The sequence below is a fragment of the Carcharhinus amblyrhynchos genome, chromosome 30, assembly GCF_965287045.1.
Source record: "Carcharhinus amblyrhynchos chromosome 30, sCarAmb.v2.hapA, whole genome shotgun sequence".
NCBI classification, from domain to species: Eukaryota; Metazoa; Chordata; class Chondrichthyes; order Carcharhiniformes; family Carcharhinidae; genus Carcharhinus; species Carcharhinus amblyrhynchos.
In genome coordinates this window covers 24,171,867-24,192,595 of record NC_137353.1, presented here as the reverse complement: position 1 = coordinate 24,192,595, position 20,729 = coordinate 24,171,867, and the positions used below count along the sequence as shown (strand labels likewise).

Below are 20,729 nucleotides of genomic sequence, written 5' to 3'. Positions count from 1 at the left end.
CACTCTTGAGGGAAGTTGATGTGCGGTAAATGCTCACTGAGCCAGCACCCCATGAATGAATTGTAGAGCTAGTGATTAAGTTAGAAAATAATTACTGTAGTAGTACTAAAATGAGCCACGATTGGCAATTTAAATATCATGTTGAAAACATTCTGGAGAGAGAGGGAAGAAGAAAGCAGTTGTGACAATGGTATTAATAAGTGATATCATCGTAACCGTAAAGTGCATGAACTTAAAGTTATCCAAAAAGCAGTTGAAGAACAGGATGTAATTGAAATTATTTGTTTCTGGAACTGTTATGATGTTATGGATGAAGTTTTTGTATGCAAATTCAAGGAATATGTTAATAATGGTATCAATTGTGTAAGTGATTTTAATTATTCAAAAATAGGTTGTGGTAAGTGGTTGAAAATGAGAAATCTTTTGCAGTGTGTGCAGGGCTCTTTCTCTGTCGATTTTATATTTCAACTAAAACAGGGGAGAAATAACCTGAAATTAGTCCTGAGAATGAAATGGAGTAAATAGGCTACATAAAGTCGAAGAATACCATGCACAAATGTAAGTTCAGAATAAGAATGTGAAAATAAAAATTGAGGTCAGATGTACTTGACTGAAAGGAAAAAAATGGCATAGACTTGATGGGCTCTATTTTACCATTTTGATTCCAAGTGCTGGGCAGACTAAAAACTGGGAGTGCTTTAGATCCGACTTTTAACCCGTTCTCAGGCGTCCCATACGCACTCTGCCCGCAAAAATATCAGCGATTCCGAATCGTGCTGCACAAGCCTGTAAGTGGGGCTTAATGTGCCCAAAACCCTGCAGCTCTGATCGGCGCCTCCACCTCTGCGTGCACAGAAAAAAAATGATAGAATGCTGCTCCCCTGCCACATCACTCCCGGGCTGGATAATGCCTTCCCCTGGCCTTCACGACACATGACAACACAGAGTTGCTGAGCAGAGACTGATAGCTAAGTTCCGCACGCGTGAGGGTGGCTTCAACTGGGATCTTGGGTTCATGTCACACTATCTGTAACCCCCCGGATTTGCCTGGGCTGCAAAATCTCACCAACTGTCCTGTCTGGAGACAATACACGTCTTCAAGCTGTTCTTAACACTCTTTCCACTCACACTGTCTGTACCTTTTAAGACTTGATTACTTTTGTAAAGACTCACATTCCAACCATTATTTTGTAAATTGAGTTTGTCTTTAAATGCCCTGTTTGTGAACAGAGCTCCCACTTACCTGATGAAGGAGCAGTGCTCCGAAAGCTAGTGGCCTTTGGTACCAAATAAACCTGTTGGCCTTTTAACCTGGTGTTGTGAGACTTTTTACTATCTCCAGACATTACCTCACACCCACAACATTATTGACCCCCTTACCCAGACTGATTGCAGGCTCACCTTTGCCCTCGCCCTCTCCTCAGGTGGCATGTAGCAGACCCTTCTTTTCTCCCCCCAGTGACCTCAGGTGGCATGGCAGCAGAACCCCCCACTTATTTTAGGCAGAGGATTTGTGGGCCCTCCCTCCCCCAAATGATCTCAGGCAGAGAGCCATTGGACGCTCAGCATCTATCTCCTCACTAACTGGAGCACCCAAATCAAACTTTGTAGAGAACATTGTTTCCCTCTGATTCTGGATGGGCGAGCGTAATGGTAAAGGGGAAGTGCTGGTCAAGTTGGGCATGCTGCCTATTAAGTCAATTTAAATACAGGCAAGTGCATTTAAATGACCGTTGCCTGTTTCAGTCGTGATCCTGATTGCAGCCATTTTCAGGCCTTGATAAAGGAGGAGCTGGTGCAGAGGCAGACACGGATTGCACTACTCTCCTCGTGCCCGACTTTACCAAGTTTTCGTGCCTGCAAATTATGACAACCACGAAGGCCATGGGGGAATCATCAATACATGTAACCATGGGCTTCATGGAGTAGGAGCTGTCTTAGAGTGAGCAGAGCTTGCCCAATGAGGAGCAGCCAGCAGGGGCTTTTAAGCCTGTAACTTTACCTGTGGATCTTGAGGTGAAGGCTACCTGACTTTAAACCGCGGGAGCAGCTTTTTCCTTTGGCTCACAATAAAAGCTGCTGGTGACGGGAAATTAGTGTTTGGCTGAATTACTACATGCTGAAAAGTCTTTTTCCTCTTATGACACTGAATTGAAGAGTAGGAAACCTTTGGCAAATAGAATTGATCAAAAATGAGAAATATTTATACAAACACAAGTTCAAGGGGGCCATTTGCCCCCTTGAACTTGCTCTGCCATTCAGTAAGATCATGATTGACCAGGCAGCACAGTGGCAGGGTGGTTAACGTTCAGCACATTCATGAGGTTACTCCTATAGAGAAAAGCACTGACGCAGTCTGATTCTGTAAAGTATTAGAGTAATTAAACGTTCAAAGGGACCAGAAGTATTTATGGTGCTTTTAACAGAGAAAAGTAAATGCAGGCTGCTGTTAACAGCTATTAAATGCATAATCAAGCTTGTTGAAGCTGCGTTTAAACTATTGCTGCCCCACAGTGCCAGTGTTCTAGGTTTGATTCCTGGTTTGGGTCACTGTGTGGAGACTGTACATTTTCCCTGTGTCCACGTGAGTTTTCTCCCACAGCCTGAAAGATGTGCTGGTTAGGCACATTGGCCATGCTAAATTCTCCATCAGTTTATCCGAATAGGTGCTGGAGTGTGGGGGATTTTCACAGTAACTTCATTGCAGTATTAATGTATGCCTTCTTATGACTAATTAAATAAATAATTTTTGTGTTTAGAATTCTATATTCCCATCTTTCCCTGATAACTAGGCAAGGGAATCAATCTACTTCTGCCTTTAAAAATATTTAATGATCCCACTTCCACTACCTTCAGTTTGAAAGTTCTAAAGTCACACAACACCCGGAAAAGTTTCTCTCCATTTCTGTCTGAAAAGGACGACCCCTAATTTATATAATGTGTCTATCTCGTTCTGGACTCACCCACAAGCAGAAACATCCTTTCCACGTCTATCTTGTCAAGACTATTCAGGATCTTTTTATTCTGTGATTAAGTTGCTCCTTGCTCTTCTAAACTCCAGTGAAAATGAGCTCAGTCCAACTTTTCCCAATACAGCAACTTACTTGTTCCAGTAATGAATCTAGTAAACCACCACCAATCACTAACATCCTTGCTTAAATGAGGAGACCAAAGCTGCACCAATATTCAAGATATGTCTCACAAATGCCTTGTATAACTAAAGTATAACATCCTTTTACGTTCAATTCCTCTTGTACTAAAGGATAGCTTTCCATTAGCTGCCTTAATTACTCGCTGTACCTACATATTAACTTCTTGTGACTCATGCACCACAATGCAGGAAACGGGTAATGTTAACATCAAATTATTCACAGTGAGGAGAAGGCAAGAGTATTAGAGGAAAATACAATCAAATTTGTAACTGGACAGCATTTTGTAATCACAGCAGATGATCAAAATGAAAGCTATGTTGAATATAAAGATTATATTTGGCAATAAGGCAACATGAGAAAAAATGAACAACTGTGTAATTAACAACTATGGTCACTGGGTGGGAGGGGAATATGGTTAGTCTCCCTATTAATGCAAGGGAGGGCTACAAAGATATGGAGGGTGAGAGAATATAGAACATAAAAACTACAGCACAAACAGGCCATGCGGCCCACAAGTTGTGCCGAACATATCCCTATCTACTAGGCTTACCTATAACTCTCTATCTTACTAAGTCGCATGTACTTATCCAAAAGTCCCCTAAAAGATCCTAACGAATCCGTCTCCACCACCATCGCTGGCAGCCGATTTCACGCATGCACCACCCTCCGAGTGAAAAACTTATCCCTGACATCTCCCGTGTACCTACTCCCCAGCACCCTAAACCTGTGTCCTCTTGTGGCAGCCATTTCAGCCCTGGGAAAAAGCCTCTGAGAATCCACTCGATCAGTACCTCTCAACATCTTATACACCTCTATCAGGTCACCTCTCATCTTTCATCTCTCTAAGACCGAGCTCTCTCAACCTATCCTCGTAAGGCATGCCACCTAATCCAGGCAGCATCCTTGTAAATCTCCTCTGCACCCTTTCTATGGCTTCCACATCCTTCCTGTAATGAGGCGACCAGAACTGAGCACAGTACTCCAAGTGGGGTCTGACCAAGGTCTCATACAGCTGCAGCATTATCTCCCAACTCCTAAACTCAATTCCTCAGTTGATGAAGGCCAGTACACCATACGCAGCCTTAACCACATCCTCTACTCACCAAGCTGATTTGAGAGTCCTATGAACTCAGACCCCAAAATCCTTCTGATCTTCCACACTGCTAAGAGTCTTACCCTTAATATTATATTCCATCGTCCCATTTGACCTGCCAAAATGAGCCACCACACATTTGTCCGGGTTGAAGTTCATCTGCCACTTCTCTGCCCAGTCTTGTATCCTAACTGTCTCGTTGCAACTTCTGATATCCCTCCAAACTATCCACAACACCTCCAACCTTTGTGTCATTGGCAAACTTACCAACCCATCCCTTTACTTCCTCGTCCAGGTCATTTATAAAAATCATAGAGCAAGGGTCCCAGAACAGATCCCTGGGACACTCCACTGGTGACCGAACTCCATGCAGAAAAAGACCCATCTACAACCACTCTCTGCCTTCTGTGGGCAAGCCAGTTCTGGATCCACAAAGCAATGTCCCTTTGGATCCTATGCCCCCTCACTTTCTCATTAAGCCTTGCATGGGGGACCTTATCGACCATCTTGCTGAAGTCCATATAAACCACATCTACCGCTATTCCTTCGTAAGTGTGTTTAGTCACGTCTTCAAAAGACTCAACCAGGCTCGTAAGGCACGATCTGCCTTTGACAAAGCCATGCTGACTATTTTTGATCATACTATACCTCCTCCAAATATTCATAAATCCTGTCTGTCAGGATCTTCTCCATCAACTTACCAACCACTGAGGTTAGACTCACCGGTCGATAATTTCCTGGGCTATATCTTCTCCCTCTCTTGAATAGAGGAACCACATCCGTAATCCTCCAACCCTCCCGAACCTCTCCCGTCTCCATCAGTGACACAAAGATCATCATCAGAGGCTCTGCAATCTCTTCCCTTGCCTCCCACTGGGGTACATCCCATCCGGTCCTGGTGACTTATCTATCTTGTTGCTTTTTCAAAAGCTCCAATGCATCCTTTTACTTAATGTCAACATATTCAAGTTTTTTAGTCCATCGCAAGCCTGCACTACAACCACCAACACTCTTTTCCACTGTGAATACTGAAGTAAAGTATTCATTGAGCACCTCTGCTATTTCTACCAGTTCTATACAAACTTTCCTAGCGTCACACTTGATAAGTCTTATTCCTTCACATCTTATCCTTTTGCTCTTCGCGTACTTGTAGAACGCCTTGGGGGTTTTCCTTAATCTTACCTGCCAAGGCCTTCTCATGACCCCTTCTGGCTCTCCTAATTTCCTTAAGTTCCTTCCTACAAGTCGTATACTCCTCTAGATCCCTAACATTACCTAGCTCCCTGAACCTTCTTGACTAAATTCATTGCAACTTTCGTGTACCACGGTTCCTGTGACCTACCAAAACTTCCTGTCTCATCGGAACGTTGATGTGCAGAACTCCAGACAAATATTCCTTGAAAATCTGCCTCATTACTTCTGTACATCACCCCAAGAAAACCACCTTCCAATTTATGCCTCTAATTTCCTGCCTGATGGCTTCATAATTCCCCTTACTCCAGATAAACATTTTCCTAGCTTTTCTGATCCTTTTCTGGCTTGTCTCGTCAATATCATAGGTATTATTTGAGAACTATGTCTCAGTTTTCAAAAAGGAAGCTGATATTGCTATTATGATCCTGTCAGAAATCAGTGTAGAACTGTAACTGGAGATTATTTTTCAAAAGAGAAATTATTCAAACAGTTATTAAAGTTTAAGCTAGACAAAATAGCAGAACCTGAAGACTTGCATCCAGACCTTCAGGGAATCTAAGGAGAAAGCAACAAATGCTTGGACTATAATTTTCCAAATTATATCACCAAAGGACTGGAAAATGACAAATTACATGACACCTTTCAAAGAATAATTGAACTAACTAAGAAATCATGGGTTAATTACCCTTATTTCAGTTCTTGTTTAAAAAAAACTACATGAAATTACTTTTTAAATTATGAGCACTTTTATTTGGAATTGAGCATACCTGAGTTAAATTGACAAGATTAATGTTGAATCTTAAGACTGCAGTTGAAGAATTGTGTGCACTTGTGGACACCTCATTACATTTAAGTTCTAGGAGCAATGGAAAAGATGTACTGTAGGCTTAAGACCTCACAGACATTACAATTTTAAAGGGAGACTTAAGAATTTAGGATGAAGGGCTATGGTAGGGTAAATAGTGACATTGTTTTCATTGTTAGTAAGATTGTAATGATCTTAAATTTGTTTTAGAAAAATATCTTTGTACAGTGGGTCATTACAATATGGAATTCTTTGCCACTTGGGCAGTACGGTGGCACAGTGGTTAGCACAGCTGCTTCACAGCGCCAGGGACCTGGATTTGATTCACAGCTTGGGTCTGTCTGTGGAGTCTGCAGTTCTCTCCATGTTGCATGGGTTTCCTCTGGGTGCTTCAGTTTCCTCCCACAGTTAGAAAGATATGCTGGTTAGGTGCATTGGCCATGTTAAGATTCTGCTTTTGTGTACCTGAACAAGCGTTGGAGTGTGGCGACTAGGGCATTTTTATAGTAACTTCACTGCAGCATTAATGTGAGCCTACTTGTGACAAATAATTTTTTTAAAAAAGGTTGTTGAAGCAGATTCTTAAGAGAATTCAGTATAGCTTGAGAAGAGAAAAAGGAATGTGGAAAGCAAATGGGATTCAGCACATTCATGAGCTTACTCCTGCAGAGAAAAGCACTGACGCTGACTGCTGCAGTCTGATTTTATGAAGTATTAGAATAAATGAATGTTCAGAGAAACCAGTAGTAGTTATGGTACTTAGTACCTTTATCAGAGAAAATAAATGCAAGTTGCTGTTGTCACCTATTAAATGCATAATCAATCTTTGTTGAAGCTGTGGTTAAACTATTGAACCAATTCCACCTTCAACGTGTGGAATAGGCATCCCGGCGGTTCATGTAAAGAATACAGCTTATTAATGTTTAATCGAGATATTTAAGAGGGTGTTGGTTGATTGTTTCTACTTGAGTAATGTGCCAGTGTATGGGGAAAAGACAAGAGAATGGCATTGCGTCATAATGCTCATTTGGAGAGCTAGTGCAGTCACATTGGGCCGAATAGCCACTCCTACGCCATAACAATTCTGTGATTCTCTGATGTTCATAGCCCCATTTAATGAAGATGTACGTACAAAGAAATAACACTTGTGTTGCAGTTATACCGGAGGCTAAAGTTCATAATTCAACCTTTTCAGATGTATGTCCTAATAAACCATTCAAGGGTCGCGTTCAAACAGGATAGGTAGATGGTTGATGGAGAAGAAATCTTCAGAGTGGAACAATGCAGGTTTCCTGCTCGATGTTTTTGTATGGTTTCCTGATGAAATCGTGGAATGCTGTTAATACATAAACTGTTATCAGTACATTATCTAATTCAGTGGATGGAGAAGAAGATGGTTGTTGTGAAGGGATGACTCTGAAAGTATAACCCCCAAATCTGCTCCTGAATGGGATCCTTACAGTGATGTCATAACTAAATTCATTCCAAATTACTCTGGCTAACTGTTTGTGTTGGATGCTGGAGGTAATGTATTCAGTGATTTTTTTTTGCTGCAAAGATGTAATTCTTTGTTTTAGTATGTAACTTTTAGTTTTGGGAATTAAAGTTCTAATTTTTGGTAAATGGGGCTATTTGATTGTGAAACTGATCAGCAACTTTGATGTAAATACAACTCAAACAAGCCTGTATTTATTGCATTTAAAAAATAGATTGTGATGGTGAAAACTCATGGACAATGAATGGTCTACCTCTAAGCTTGTAATGGAGCCAAGGAATCTGGAAGAGTCATAAAAATCAATCATCAATATAAGTTATTCGTGTGCATAGTCAAATCAGAGTTGTGTTGAAGATAAAGTTATTAATTTGCATTTCTGTTTGAATCATCCCAGCATATGTCACCCTGCCAAAGAGATAATGATTCAGGGGGAAGACTTGATCAGAAGGTTATTTTGTTTAATTTATCAGTGTTTACTGATTAAAACTGAACTATCAGCCTCTGAGTTCATGAAGAAGTAGTTGGAAGATTTGTGCTAGCTTGGGGCTAGTGGAAAAAATCTACAATGAGAGTGAAAATGTCACTGGACTAGAAATCCAGGAGCATAGATTCAAATTCCGCCATAGCAGCTGGTGGAAGTTAAATTCAATTAATAAAATCTGAAATTAAAAACTAGCTCAGTCATTGTGACCATGAGACAGTTGACTATTGTCGTAAAAACTCAAGTGGTTCGCTAATGTCCTTTTTTATGGAAGGAAATCTGCCACCCTTGCATGGTCTGGTCTAAATATGACTCCAGTAATATGGTTGACTCTTAATTTTCTCTCAAATGGCCAAGCAAGCCATTAACTTCGAGGACAATTAGAGATAAATAACAATGCTAGTTTTGTCGGTGACACCCACATCCGGTGAAACAATAGATGTTATAAAAGTCAGTTTGAATAGTCAACTTAGAAAGAGGTATACAAAAGCTGTAGGAGCAAACTGGCTGAGGCCTTGAATAACTTTTTTGTTTCGGTCTTCACGGAGGAGGACGTGAATAGTTTGCCGGGTGTTAGCGATGGAGAGGAGGTAGGAGTGGAGGGCCTGAATGACATTATTGTTACAAGAGAGGCAGTGCTTGACAAACTGGAGGGACTGATTGTGGACAAGTCCCCAGGACCGGATGGAATGCATCCGAGGGTTCTGAAAGAAATGGCGGAGGTGATAATGGATGCCTTGATGATTATTTTCCAAACATCGCTGGATTCCGGGGAAGTGCCGGAAGATTGGAAAACGGCTAATGTTACGCCGTTGTTTAAGAAGGGTGGCAGGCAAAAGGCAGGGAATTATAGGCCGGTTAGTTTAACGTCTGTTGTAGGTAAAATGTTAGAATCTATGATCAAGGAGAAAATAGCGAGGCATCTTGAGGAGAATTGTTTGATAGAGCAGACGCAGCACGGTTTTGTTAAGGGGAAGTCGTGTCTGACAAATTTATTGGAGTTCTATGAGGATGTGTCTAGGGCGGTGGATAGAGGAGAGCCGGTGGATGTGGTGCTTCTTGATTTTCAGAAGGCGTTTGACAAGGTGCCGCACAAGAGGTTATTACAGAAGGTTAGGGGGCATGAAGTTGGGGGTAGGGTGTTAGCGTGGATAGGGGATTGGCTGTCAAATAGGAGGCAGAGAGTGGGGGTCAATGGGTGCTATTCGGATTGGCGGTTGGTGACTAGTGGAGTGCCCCAGGGGTCGGTGCTGGGGCCTCAGCTATTTACCATTTATATAGATGATCTGGAGGAGGGAACCGAGTGTATGGTGTCGAAATTTGCTGATGACACCAAGATTGGTGGAACGGCAAATTGTGCGGAGGGTGTGGAGAGTCTGCAGATGGATCTAGATAGGCTGGGCGAATGGGCCAGGAACTGGCAAATGGAATTTAATGTTGGCAAGTGTGAAGTTGTCCACTTTGGTAGGAAGGACTATTACTTACATGGCGAAAAACTGCAGCACACAACGGTGCAGAGGGACCTCGGGGTCCTTGTGCATGAGTCGCAAAAACCCAGCCTGCAGGTGCAGCAGGTGGTCAGGAAGGCGAATGGGATGCTGGCCTTCATAGTGAGGGGGACTGAATATAAAAGTAGGGAGGTCTTGCTGCAACTGTACAAGGCACTGGTGAAGCTGCAGCTGGAGTACTGTGTGCAGTTTTGGTCGCCGCACTTATGCAAGGATATTTTGGCCTTGGAGGGAGTGCAGAGGAGGCTTACTAAGCGGATACCGGAGTTGAGGGGGTTGAACTATGAGGAGAGGCCGAATAAACTAGGCTTGTACTTGTTAGAGTTTAGAAGAATGAGGGGAGATCTCATTGAGACATATAAGATGATGAATGGGATGGATAGGATAGAGGTGGAGAGGCTCTTCCCGCTCAGAAAGGACAGTAGGACTAGAGGGCACAGCCTCAAGATAAAGTGGGGGGGGGGTGGTTTAGAACGGAGTTGAGGAGGAACTTCTTCACTCAAAGGGTGGTGAATCTCTGGAATTCTCTGCCCGTTGAAGTGGTGGAGGCTGCCTCGCTAAATATATTTAAGACGCGGGTTGATAGGTTTTTGATAGGCAAGGGGATTAAGGGTTATGGGAAGAGGGCAGGAAAGTGGAACTGAGCCACGACAGATCAGCCATGATCTTATTGAATGGCCGGGCAGGCTCGAAGGGCTAGATGGCCTACTCCTGCTCCTATTTCTTATGTTCTTATGTATAAAAAAAAAGTCTGAGCGAATTTTCTGTTCCATCCCACCGCTGGATTTTCTGGTCCCACCAAGAGGCAATCTCCTGCATGATTTCTCTGGCTGTGGCTTTTTAATGATGTGGAGATGCTGGTGTTGGACTGGGGTAAACACTATAAGAAATCTCACAACACCAGGTTAAAGTCCAACAGATTTGTTTGGTAATGCAAGCTACTAGCTTTCAAAGCTCTGTTTCTTCATCAGGTGAGTGGGATTTCAGTTCACAAACAGGGCATCTAAAGATACAAACTCAATTTACAAAATAACAGTTGGAATGCAAGTCTTTACAGGTAATCAAGTCTTAAAGGTACAGGCAATGTGCGTGGAGAGAGGGTTAAGCACAGGTTAAAGAGATGTGTATTGTCTCCAGCCAGGACAGTTAGTGAGATTTTGCAAGCCCAGGCAAATCATGGGGGTTACAGATGGTGTGACACGAACCCAAGATCCCGGTTGAGGCCATCCTGATGTGTGTGGAACTTGGCTGTCGGTCTCTGCTCAGTGACTCTCTGCATTGTTGTGTGTTGTGAAGGCTGCCTTAGAGAAGTGTTCTCCAAGCTGTCTTGTCTGGAGACAATACACATCTCTTTAACCTGTGCTTAATGCTCTCTCCACTCAGATTGTCTGTACCTTTTTAAGACTTCTTTACCTGTAAAGACTCACACTCAACCATTATTTTGTAAATTGAGTTTGTCTTTATATGCCCTGTTTGTGACAAAGGAGCAGCGCTCCAAAAGCTAGTGGCTTTTGCTACCAAATAAACCTGTTGGACTTCAATCTGGTGGTGTGAGACTTCTTACAGATGTTCTCCCCACAGGCAATTACTAACTTGTTTGTTTCTAGAATTTTCTGTATTTTAATTTCCACTGGTATTGTAGCAGTCTCAGTGAGACTTGAGCTGCAAGAGTTAGCTATTAGTGCTGCTTCAGTAACGATTTTAAATATTGATTATTTGCAGAGCAGATGCAATATTTTTGCCCATTCCTATTTTGTCTATTTGGTTTCTCGTTGCAATACTTAAATGAAGTGTTATAATTGTCTGTTACTTTGGCAGTGGGCTATTGATGAAATTGTTCGTTATGTAATGTTTCAACTGAGAGAATTCTCTACCATTTCTGTACTTTTAAAAATAACTCAATTGATGCCCTTTGCTGCTGCTTCAAAAGATGAAGGAATTGAGCACCTTCACGTTTAACTGCTGAGTATCCATGTGTGTATTCCTCATTGAGTCCCTGGAGGGATTTGTGACCAGTCTGGATCTTGGTGATCAAACAGTAGACTTCATGAAGGAAAAATCTGGCAGCGCATAATCTGAACCATATACATGAGAAAGGTACAGTTTGATAGCTGGTCTGTGCTGAGTTAATTTTTAAAAATTGTTTTTAAATAATGGACAGCACTGATTAGGCTGCATTTTTTGCCTATCTGCAATAATAGCAATTGTTTGTGCTGCAATTTGATTTGCTAGGACATTTTAAGGGACTTTAAGAATTAGTGGTCTTGTATGGTCAAGCAGCACATGGAGGACAAACAAGGTGAAGGAGACATGTTCCCTATCTTGAAAGACATGTGACTTGTTTGTTTTTTTTAAGACAATCCACGGCCCTTTTTTTCAGATGCTGGCCCACAAAAAAAAACATGTTTATTGATTTAATTGCTTAAATTGCCTTTAAGATTTAAACAACCGGTATCAGGGATGAGTATTATACTTTAGAGTGATACTGAGATCTGTGTGCAAATGTTGCAATTATAGCTGATTTGAGGGAGTAATGTATTGGTTTAATGGAACCCATGAATAACCTTGCCAGATTCTGTTTGGACCTGTTTTAATAAAAACAACTGGTGTTCCTGGCTGCTGGTCTTAATGAATTCAGCAAGTTTACTAAGGTTACATGAGCAACTTATTAAAATCAGCATAAAAAACTTTATCAAGGGTAAGAATGATCTTTTTACATAATACATACAACAGGATAACCACTCTTGATGACTGAATTGGAAAGCTCCCTGAAACTACTCTGCAAGCGGAAATTTCAATCAAGTCAGTACGTTATATTCCAGCCAGGTGCCTTTAAGAATCTTGCATATTGCATATTTTCTACAAATATAATTTCATTTAGTGGATGAGTTTCAAGTACTTTTGAAATTGTAACGAAAAGGTTGACTAGAGAGGTTTAAGCACTTGCTGATTTTGTTCACTGTAGTCTGATAAAGGTCAGCAAGTGGGAGTCCTAGCATCTCCAAAAATAAATGGGTACATTTCCAGTACGTGTACAGTGCACTCTTTTTGTTCAGTTTCTATAAGTGGCACAACATCGTTCTGACATGGTGAAAATGGCACATTTTTGTGCAACTTGTTATATCAAGGTATTGTTATATCAAAATGCACTGTAATTGCATTCAAGAATTTTAGGATATAGTCACACTATTACAACTGCGGAGTAACATAGGAACAACAGGAGGCCTGACCTGAGTATTTACAGCACTTTCTGTTCTCTTTCCCCCCCCCTCCCCAGTCATGCACCATGCTCCCTCCAAGTCATTCCACATTTCTTCAGGGGTGGTGTCAAGGAAGGTTTCCAGAATGACTTCAAAATAATCTTTCTTAGCACTAGTGGTGCAATTGATGTTACAGCAGTCAGAATCTAAATTTGTAATCAAACATGACACTGGACTGGAGCAAAGTGTGAGACTTCTGTACTTTGCTTTAGTCAGTTGTAGTAATCCCTGATTTTATGCTGTACAGAATTCACATCAGCCTGAAGTTGAAACCATGTGAACATTAATTCATTACGGATGCATTTAAACACTTCTTTAATGTGTTCAAGTGCTTTGCTATACCGGGAAGTTCTGGTTCCTCTGAAAGGGTCCATATTCTCTCAGAAAAAGAATTGTACCTATGACATGGAATCATTTGCAGTCATGGAGAACTTTCAAATTTTCCATATAGCCACTCCACCTGTCACTAAATTATCTTCAGAACCCGCTATGTTCAAGATGTATCAGATTTATTTTTCCTGTAATAATTTGTTTGCATTGACCCATTTCCCTCTCCAATTATACAAAGACAAAGCATGGAATGTGTTTCCTTTCAGAAAAAGCTCTTCTGAACCAGCACCTTCCTTTACCATCTCTCACCACCATCTAATTTGGGTTAATTTGCTACCTCTCGGCATCCCATCTAAGGTTCAAAATTTGAAAGGTTTGCATCTCTTCTGGATGAAAAGAGCAGGCTGAGAACAATCTGAATTTTACTGCAACACAGGATAGATATTGGATCTTTCTGGAACTGCCAAATCTTTGAGTCCAAAACTGGCTGAGAACAAATGAATTGTTCTAAGCTACTTCAGAAATGCATTTTAGCAGAAGGTCGACGAGAACTTTGTTCCGGAGACATATGATGGGCCTTTCTTTTATATATTAAAATTTATGGTCTCTCAGATTCTTTATTTTGCTTTGGAGTTCTTCTATTGCTGCTTAGTCAATTAGTTTTAGCAGGGAATTGTTTATATCACAGAGCATAGTACCTGCACATTTTTCCAATTCTATCTCTATCTCTCATTTCTCAACGCTGACCATCTCCAGCTCCTGATTTGTGATTCTCCTGATCGTATCAGTTCCTGAAAATCCTTTAGTTTTTCTTTACTTTTGTTCCTTATTTTAACGACTAAAATGTCAACCACAATGTAATCAGTGTACATTAACTCGGGATCCCTGTGTCTGATTAATTTGTATCATGGAACCTTGGTGCAGCATATAAAACGAAAATCCTGGTTGCTGATAATAGATCTTGGTATTTGTTATTGTTTGGAACTGCTTTTTCCTTCACCTCAACACCCTACCAAATACAAATAAGGAATCTTAAGTGTCAGTTGGACTGAAGGTTTAATAGGCCAAGCATAACATTAAAGCTGCAGGTTGGACATTCATGCATTAATAGTTTAAATTTTGACCCATTTGTGATATAGGCACTGTTGCCCAATATAGTAAATAATACTGTGTGGATGGGTGTGGAGGGAGATAGTTATTTTGCTTGTTGCATTTATCAAAAATGATATTAAAAATACTCAAAAGTTTCATTATGCAAAGATGGCAATGAAAGGGTTAAACTGTCTGCATTGTAACAAAGGAGGTGGTTAAACTTCCTGTGCAGCCTGATGAGCTGGGCAGACGGAGAAACAGAATGGTTTTGTATACGGAATAGGATGGCACCGTACTGTGTGTTCTTAGGTACAAAATAACAGGATTGCCTACAATATATTTTCTACAAAATGTTGTGTGTCTCCCAACTAATTACAGGTACTTAAGCTTGCTACATTTCTGTCATTGCAAACTGCATTGTCTGTCTTTATGTGGCATAAAGCTGAGGCTTCATAGAAAGATTTGTACTTTGCTCGAGGCTTGGCATTGCCTGTGCTAACTAGGACAGGATGCCTGCTCAGGATGAATATTTGCTGTCAGCTTTGTTTCTAAACTCTTAACTTGTATTCTGTGCAAATCACTGTCAAGTGATTTTTTTTTTTACACAAATTGTCCAGTGGCTTTGTGTGTTTGTCCAGTGAGAAGCTGAGCTACACAAAACCAAAATGCCCCTGTTTATGTTGTTAGCTTGCCTCAGTCTGAGCAGTGCTATTGACCTCAGTATCTTTGAGTTAAGGGAAGAAAAATAATCATGTTTGTCACTCCTAATTGCTATCTAGTCTCTCCTACTGGGGATGAGGACAGGATAAGCTCAGCAAGGTGATAGCCTTTCAAATAGTTTGGCAATGCTCACTGTCACAGCCTATATATAAACATGACAGTTTTGCACAGTTCACTTTGTGCTTGTGGAATGGAGTCTATTGAACCGTACCCAAACAAAGAGAACACTGAAATTTTTAAAAATGAGCTGGATGTGTTTTGGTGATTCAGTAGCAAAATTTGAAGAAGTTTCATGCCTTCTTTCATTTGGAAGTTTAATTGTTTTAATATAAGAATTATTTTAAGTCCCATGTTGATGAAATAGATGTCATTTTTGAATTTGATGTCCGTTCTGTAGTGAACATAAATCATAGCATTATATAACCACAAAATTAATTTAAAATATACATCATCCTGTGGTTACAGCAAGAAGCTTTATCTTTCCCAAGAAGCTTTATCTATCTGTCTATCTTTCCCAAGAAGCTTTATCTATCTATCCCAAGAATCTGTTCGTGATGCATAGGACCAGACCATTTTGGGGAGGGGCTGTCTTATTTCACTGGAATCGCGTGTTCACATGTTGTTCTTCTAGTATCTGGTATTTGATTATATTGAGTTATACTGTACCAGTGCTTTAATTTGTGTTTTATAGTGCAGTGAAAAAATATAGTATATATCTACTTTGCATGGTTAGCCATAGTTTCTTTCACAGTAAGGTATACTTTGATTAGTAGTTTGTTTAGGTCCAATATAGAAATTGAGGTCATGCTTTTGGCTTTTAAAATTAATTGGCTAAATATATTTTAGATTGGTGTATCAATCTCCTACTTGAATACTCAATCATCTGTATTTACTTCCAGTCATTTTACCATCCTCTGCTGAAAGCTGAAGAATAATTCCATGGGTACCAGTTACCTTTCCTTACCTTCTCTCAACAATGAAGCACTCTTTGTGCATCCTGGCAATGAGTATTGGCAGGGTGATTGAACTTTGGTAGGATCAGGTCTGTCTACAATGTTTAAAAATAATTCTTGTGATATAGATATTGTGAGCAAGGCCAGCATTTGTTGCCCATCACTAATTGCTTTGAGAAAGTGCTGAACTGCCATCTTAAACCACTGCAATTCATCTGGATATAGGTGTACCTATGGTGCTATTAAGTAGCCAACAGCTATGAAGGAATGGTGATATTTTGATGGGTGAAAGAACTGACCTCCAGAGGTGAGGTCAGAGCAACTGCCCTTGACATCATTTGGCTGTGTATGATATCAAGGAGACTTGGCAAAACTTGAGCCAATGGGCATTGCATGGGAAAACTTTCTGCTGGTTGGAGTCATATCTAGCATAAAAGATGGTAGTTGTTCTTGGTGGTCAGTCATTTCAGTTCCAAGACATCACGTGTGGAAGTTCATTAGTGCAGTATTCTGTGTCCAACAATCATCAACTGCTTCATCAATGACCTTCCTTCCATCATCAGGTCAGAAGTGGGGATGTTCACTGATGACTGCACAACGCTCAGCACCATTCCTGATGACTCAGCTACTGAAGCAGCCTATATTCAAATACAGCAAGGCCTGTACAATATCAAGGCTTGGGCTGAGAAGCAGCAAGCAATATTCACACCACTCAAGTGCCAGGCAATGACCATCACCAAAAAGAGAGAATCTAACTACTGTCCCATGACATTCAGTAGCATCATTGCCTTGTTCTAAATGTGCATACAAAGAAGATGAGATTGGACTGTCTATGATATTAAGGCAGCATTTGACTGAGTGTGGCATTAAGAAGCCCTAACAAAATTAAAGTCAGTCGGAGTCGGGGAGAAAACTCTGCACTTGTTGAAGCTGTACTGAGTGCAGAGGATTGCGGTTGTTGGAATCCACTTGTCCTAGCATCAGTAAATTACTGCAGGAGCTCTTCAGAGTAATGTCCATGGCTCAATCATGTTTGTTGCTTCATCAAGGACCTCCCAATTGAGAGGGCAGAAGTGGGCGTGTTTGAAGACATTTACTGTGTTCAGTACCACTCTCAACTCCTTGGATCTGAAGCAGTCCGTGCCCAAATGCAGCAAGATCTGAACAGCATTTTAGGCTTGGATGATGATTGGCAACTGATAGTCATGCACACAAATGCCAGGCAATGACCATCTCCAATACGAGAGAATCTCACCATCTTTTTCCATTACCATTGTTGAATTTCCTGCTGTCAACATTCTGGAGATTATCATGGACCAACCATGTATAAATAGTGTGACTACCAGAGCAAAGGCTGCGAATTCTGTGGAACTCTCCTCCAGTCTGCCCACCATCTCTACAAGTCAGGAGCGTAATGGAATATCTTGGATGAGTCAGCTCTAGCAACACCATCCCAGGCAAAGCACCCCATCTGATTGGCACCCCAACAACCAGCTTAAATGTTTGCTCCCTCCATCAGAGCCGATGCACTTCAGCAACTTCTAAATTCCTGTCCACTACCACTTAGGACCAAGGCAACAGATACATGGGAACACCACCACCTTCAAGTTCCACTCCAAACTTGGAACTATATTGCTGTTCCGTCATTTGTTGTTGGGTCAAAATCCTAGAACTTCCTTTATAAAAGCCTACACCAGATGAACTGCAGCTCGCTGCTCAAGGGCATTAAGAATGAGCACCAGTAGTTGGCTTTGCCAGTGATGGTCACACCCCATGAAATAATGTTAAAGAAAACAAAATTGGGGAAGCAGTTGGATGGTTTATCTTTGAACAGTGCAGATGCAATGGGTTGAAAGGCTTTTGAGTGCTGTATACTTCTATGACTGCATGACAAAATCAAGTAGGTTTTTCCTTGCTGGTTCTTGTTCTGTCACCACCTGTCATAGACCTTGATGGGCAGGTATTTTCTTCAGGACTTGGCCAGCTAAGTCAACAGTGGTGTTAACAATCCACTGTTGATGGGCACTGAAGAGTTTTCATCTGTTGTGTGCCCTTGGTACCCTTAGTGCCGCGTTCAAGTTTTATTCAACATGGACCAGTACTGATTCATCGGCTGAGAGAGGACATGAGATGGTGATCAGCAGCAGGTTTCCTTGTGTGTGTTTGTCTTGATAGTATGAGACTTGAAGTCAGTGTTTAGGACTCCCAGAGTTGCAACCTTCTGACATTGTACCACTATGCCATCTCTGGTGTTTTTTGAAAATAATTTTACAGGCTGTGGGTGTCACTGCTTGGGGCACCATTACTGCCCATCCCTACTTGCCCTTGAAAGTGGTGGTGAGCTGCCTTCTTGAACCACTGCAGTGCTTGAGGTATAAGCACACTTGTGCTGTTGGGGAGGGAATTCCAGTTTTATGACCCATCAACAGTAAAGGAACAGCAATATATTTCCAAGTTAGGACTGTGAATGATGGGAGTGAAACCTCCCAGGTGGTACTGTTCCCAGACATCTGCTGTTCTTGTCCTTCTAGATGGTAGTGGTGGTGGGTTTGGAAGATGCTGCTTAAAGAACCTTGATGAATTTGTGCAGCGCATCTTGTACACAGCTGCCACTGTTCATTGGTGGTGAAGGGATTGAATGTTATGAAAGGGGTTGCAATCAAGCAGCTACTTTTGTCCTGGGTGATGTCAAGCTTTTAGAATGTTGTTAGAGTTGCGCTCATCCAGGCAAGTGGAGAATATTCTGTTACACTCATGACTTGTGCCTTGTAGATGGACAGGCTTTGGGAGTTGGGAGGTGAGTTATTTACAGCAGGATTCATAGCCTTTGATCTACTCTGGTAACCACAATATTTATATGGCTAGACCAGTTCAATTTCTGGTCAATGGTAACCCTTGTGCTGTTGATAGTGAGGGGTGTAGTAATGATAATGTGATTTGAATGTTATGGGGAAATAGTTAGATTCTCTTTTGTTGGGGATGGTCATTGCCTGGCACTTGTGTGGTGCAGATGTTACTTGCCACTTGACAGCCCAAGCCTGGATATTGTCCAGGTCTTGCTGCATTTTGGACATGAATTGTATCTGAGCAGCTATGAATAGTGCTGAATGTTATGTAGTTATCTGCAAATGTCTCCCATTTATGACCTTTATGATAGAAGGGAGGTCATTGAGGTAGCTGAAGGTGTTGGGCCTAGAACACTGCCCTAGAAGATCCTGCAGTGATGTCCTGGAGCTGAGATGATTTACTTCCATCTTTTTTTGTGCCAGGTATGACTCCAACCAGCAGAGAGTTTTCCCCTGATTCCTATTGACTTCAGTTTTGTCAGGGCTCCTCGATGTCGTACTCAGTTAAGTACTGCCTTGATGTCAAGGGTAATCACTCTCACCTCCCCTCTGGCATTCATTTCTTTTGTCCATGTTTGAATCAAGGCTGTAATGAGATTAGGAGCTGAGTGACCTTGGCAGTACCCAAACTGAGCATCTGTGAGCAGTTATTGCTGAGTATGTGCATGTTGGCACTGTTGGTAACCCTTTCCATCACTTTGCTGCTGATTGAGAGTAGAATGATGGGGTAGTGATTGGCTAGGCTTGATTTTTGTTTTGTTTCTGGTGTACAGGACATACCTGGGCAATTTTTCACATTGTCGGGTAGATGCCAGTGTTGTAACTGTACTAGAACAGCTTGGCTAGGGTTGCAGCAAATTCTGGAGCGGAAGTCTGTTGCCAAAAATTGTCAGGGCCCACAACTTTTGCAGTATCCAGTACCTTCAGCTGTTTCTTGATATCACCTCAGGTGGGGCAGGACATAACCAAGCATAGTGGTGGATGAATCTGGGATTTTTGGCTGGAAGATATCCTGGGTTTCCCAATTTCGGCACATGACCCACCCTTCCCATCCCCAAACACCACCAGTTTCCTATTCAAAATGTTGAGGACTTTCAGGGCTGATTGGACCAGTTGTGGCTTTGGAGTTTCCAGTGCTTAGGATTAGATTTTGATTTGATTTATTATTGTCACATGTATTATTATACACTGAGAAGTATTGCTGTTTGTGCACTATACAGATAAAGCACACCGTTCATAGAGAAGGAAACAAGAGTGCAGAATGTCATGTTACAGCCATAGCTAGGGTGTAGAGCAAGATCAACTTAATGCAAGGTAGGTCCATTCAAAAGTCTGGCAGCAGGGAAGAAGCTGTTCTTGTGTCAGTTGGTACGTGACCTCAGACTTTTGTATCTTTTTCCCTATGGAAGGTGGTGGAAGAGAGAATGTCCAGGGTGCCTGAAGTCCTTAATTATGCTGGCTGCTTTGCCGAGGCAGTGGGAAGCATGGATAGAGTCAGTGGATGGGAGGCTTCGATTGGTTGTGGGTGGTTTTATTCTTAGCCTTTATTGTAGTTGTCTCATACAATCAAATGACATGATAGACCATTTTAGAGGGCAGTTAAGAATCAACAGCAGACTCAAAGGACAGTGATTTCCTCTAAAGGACATATTTGAACCAGCTGGAGTTTTATGACGATTCATAATTTCATGATCTTTATGGCTGATGGTAGCTTTTTATTCAAAACTTATTTAGTTAGCTGAATTTAAATTCTCCAGCTGCCTGGTGGAATTGTGAACTTCTTTCTCTCGATCATTGGGC

General features: G+C 41.5%; 1 protein-coding gene across 5 annotated transcripts in view; it reads left to right on the top strand.

The window, feature by feature from the left end:
• LOC145360251 (PR domain zinc finger protein 2-like) overlaps positions 1–20,729 on the top strand; it is a 178,835-nt gene that overhangs the window by 57,076 nt on the left and 101,030 nt on the right. Inside the window, exon 1 of one of the 5 annotated variants that reach the window (XM_080215330.1) lies at positions 14,773–14,788. The exons of the other annotated variants lie outside the window; for them this stretch is intronic. The gene's annotated coding sequence lies outside the window, so the exon portion shown is untranslated. Of the gene's footprint in view, positions 1–14,772; positions 14,789–20,729 lie in introns of those variants that run through there. 5 annotated transcript variants of the gene reach the window in all.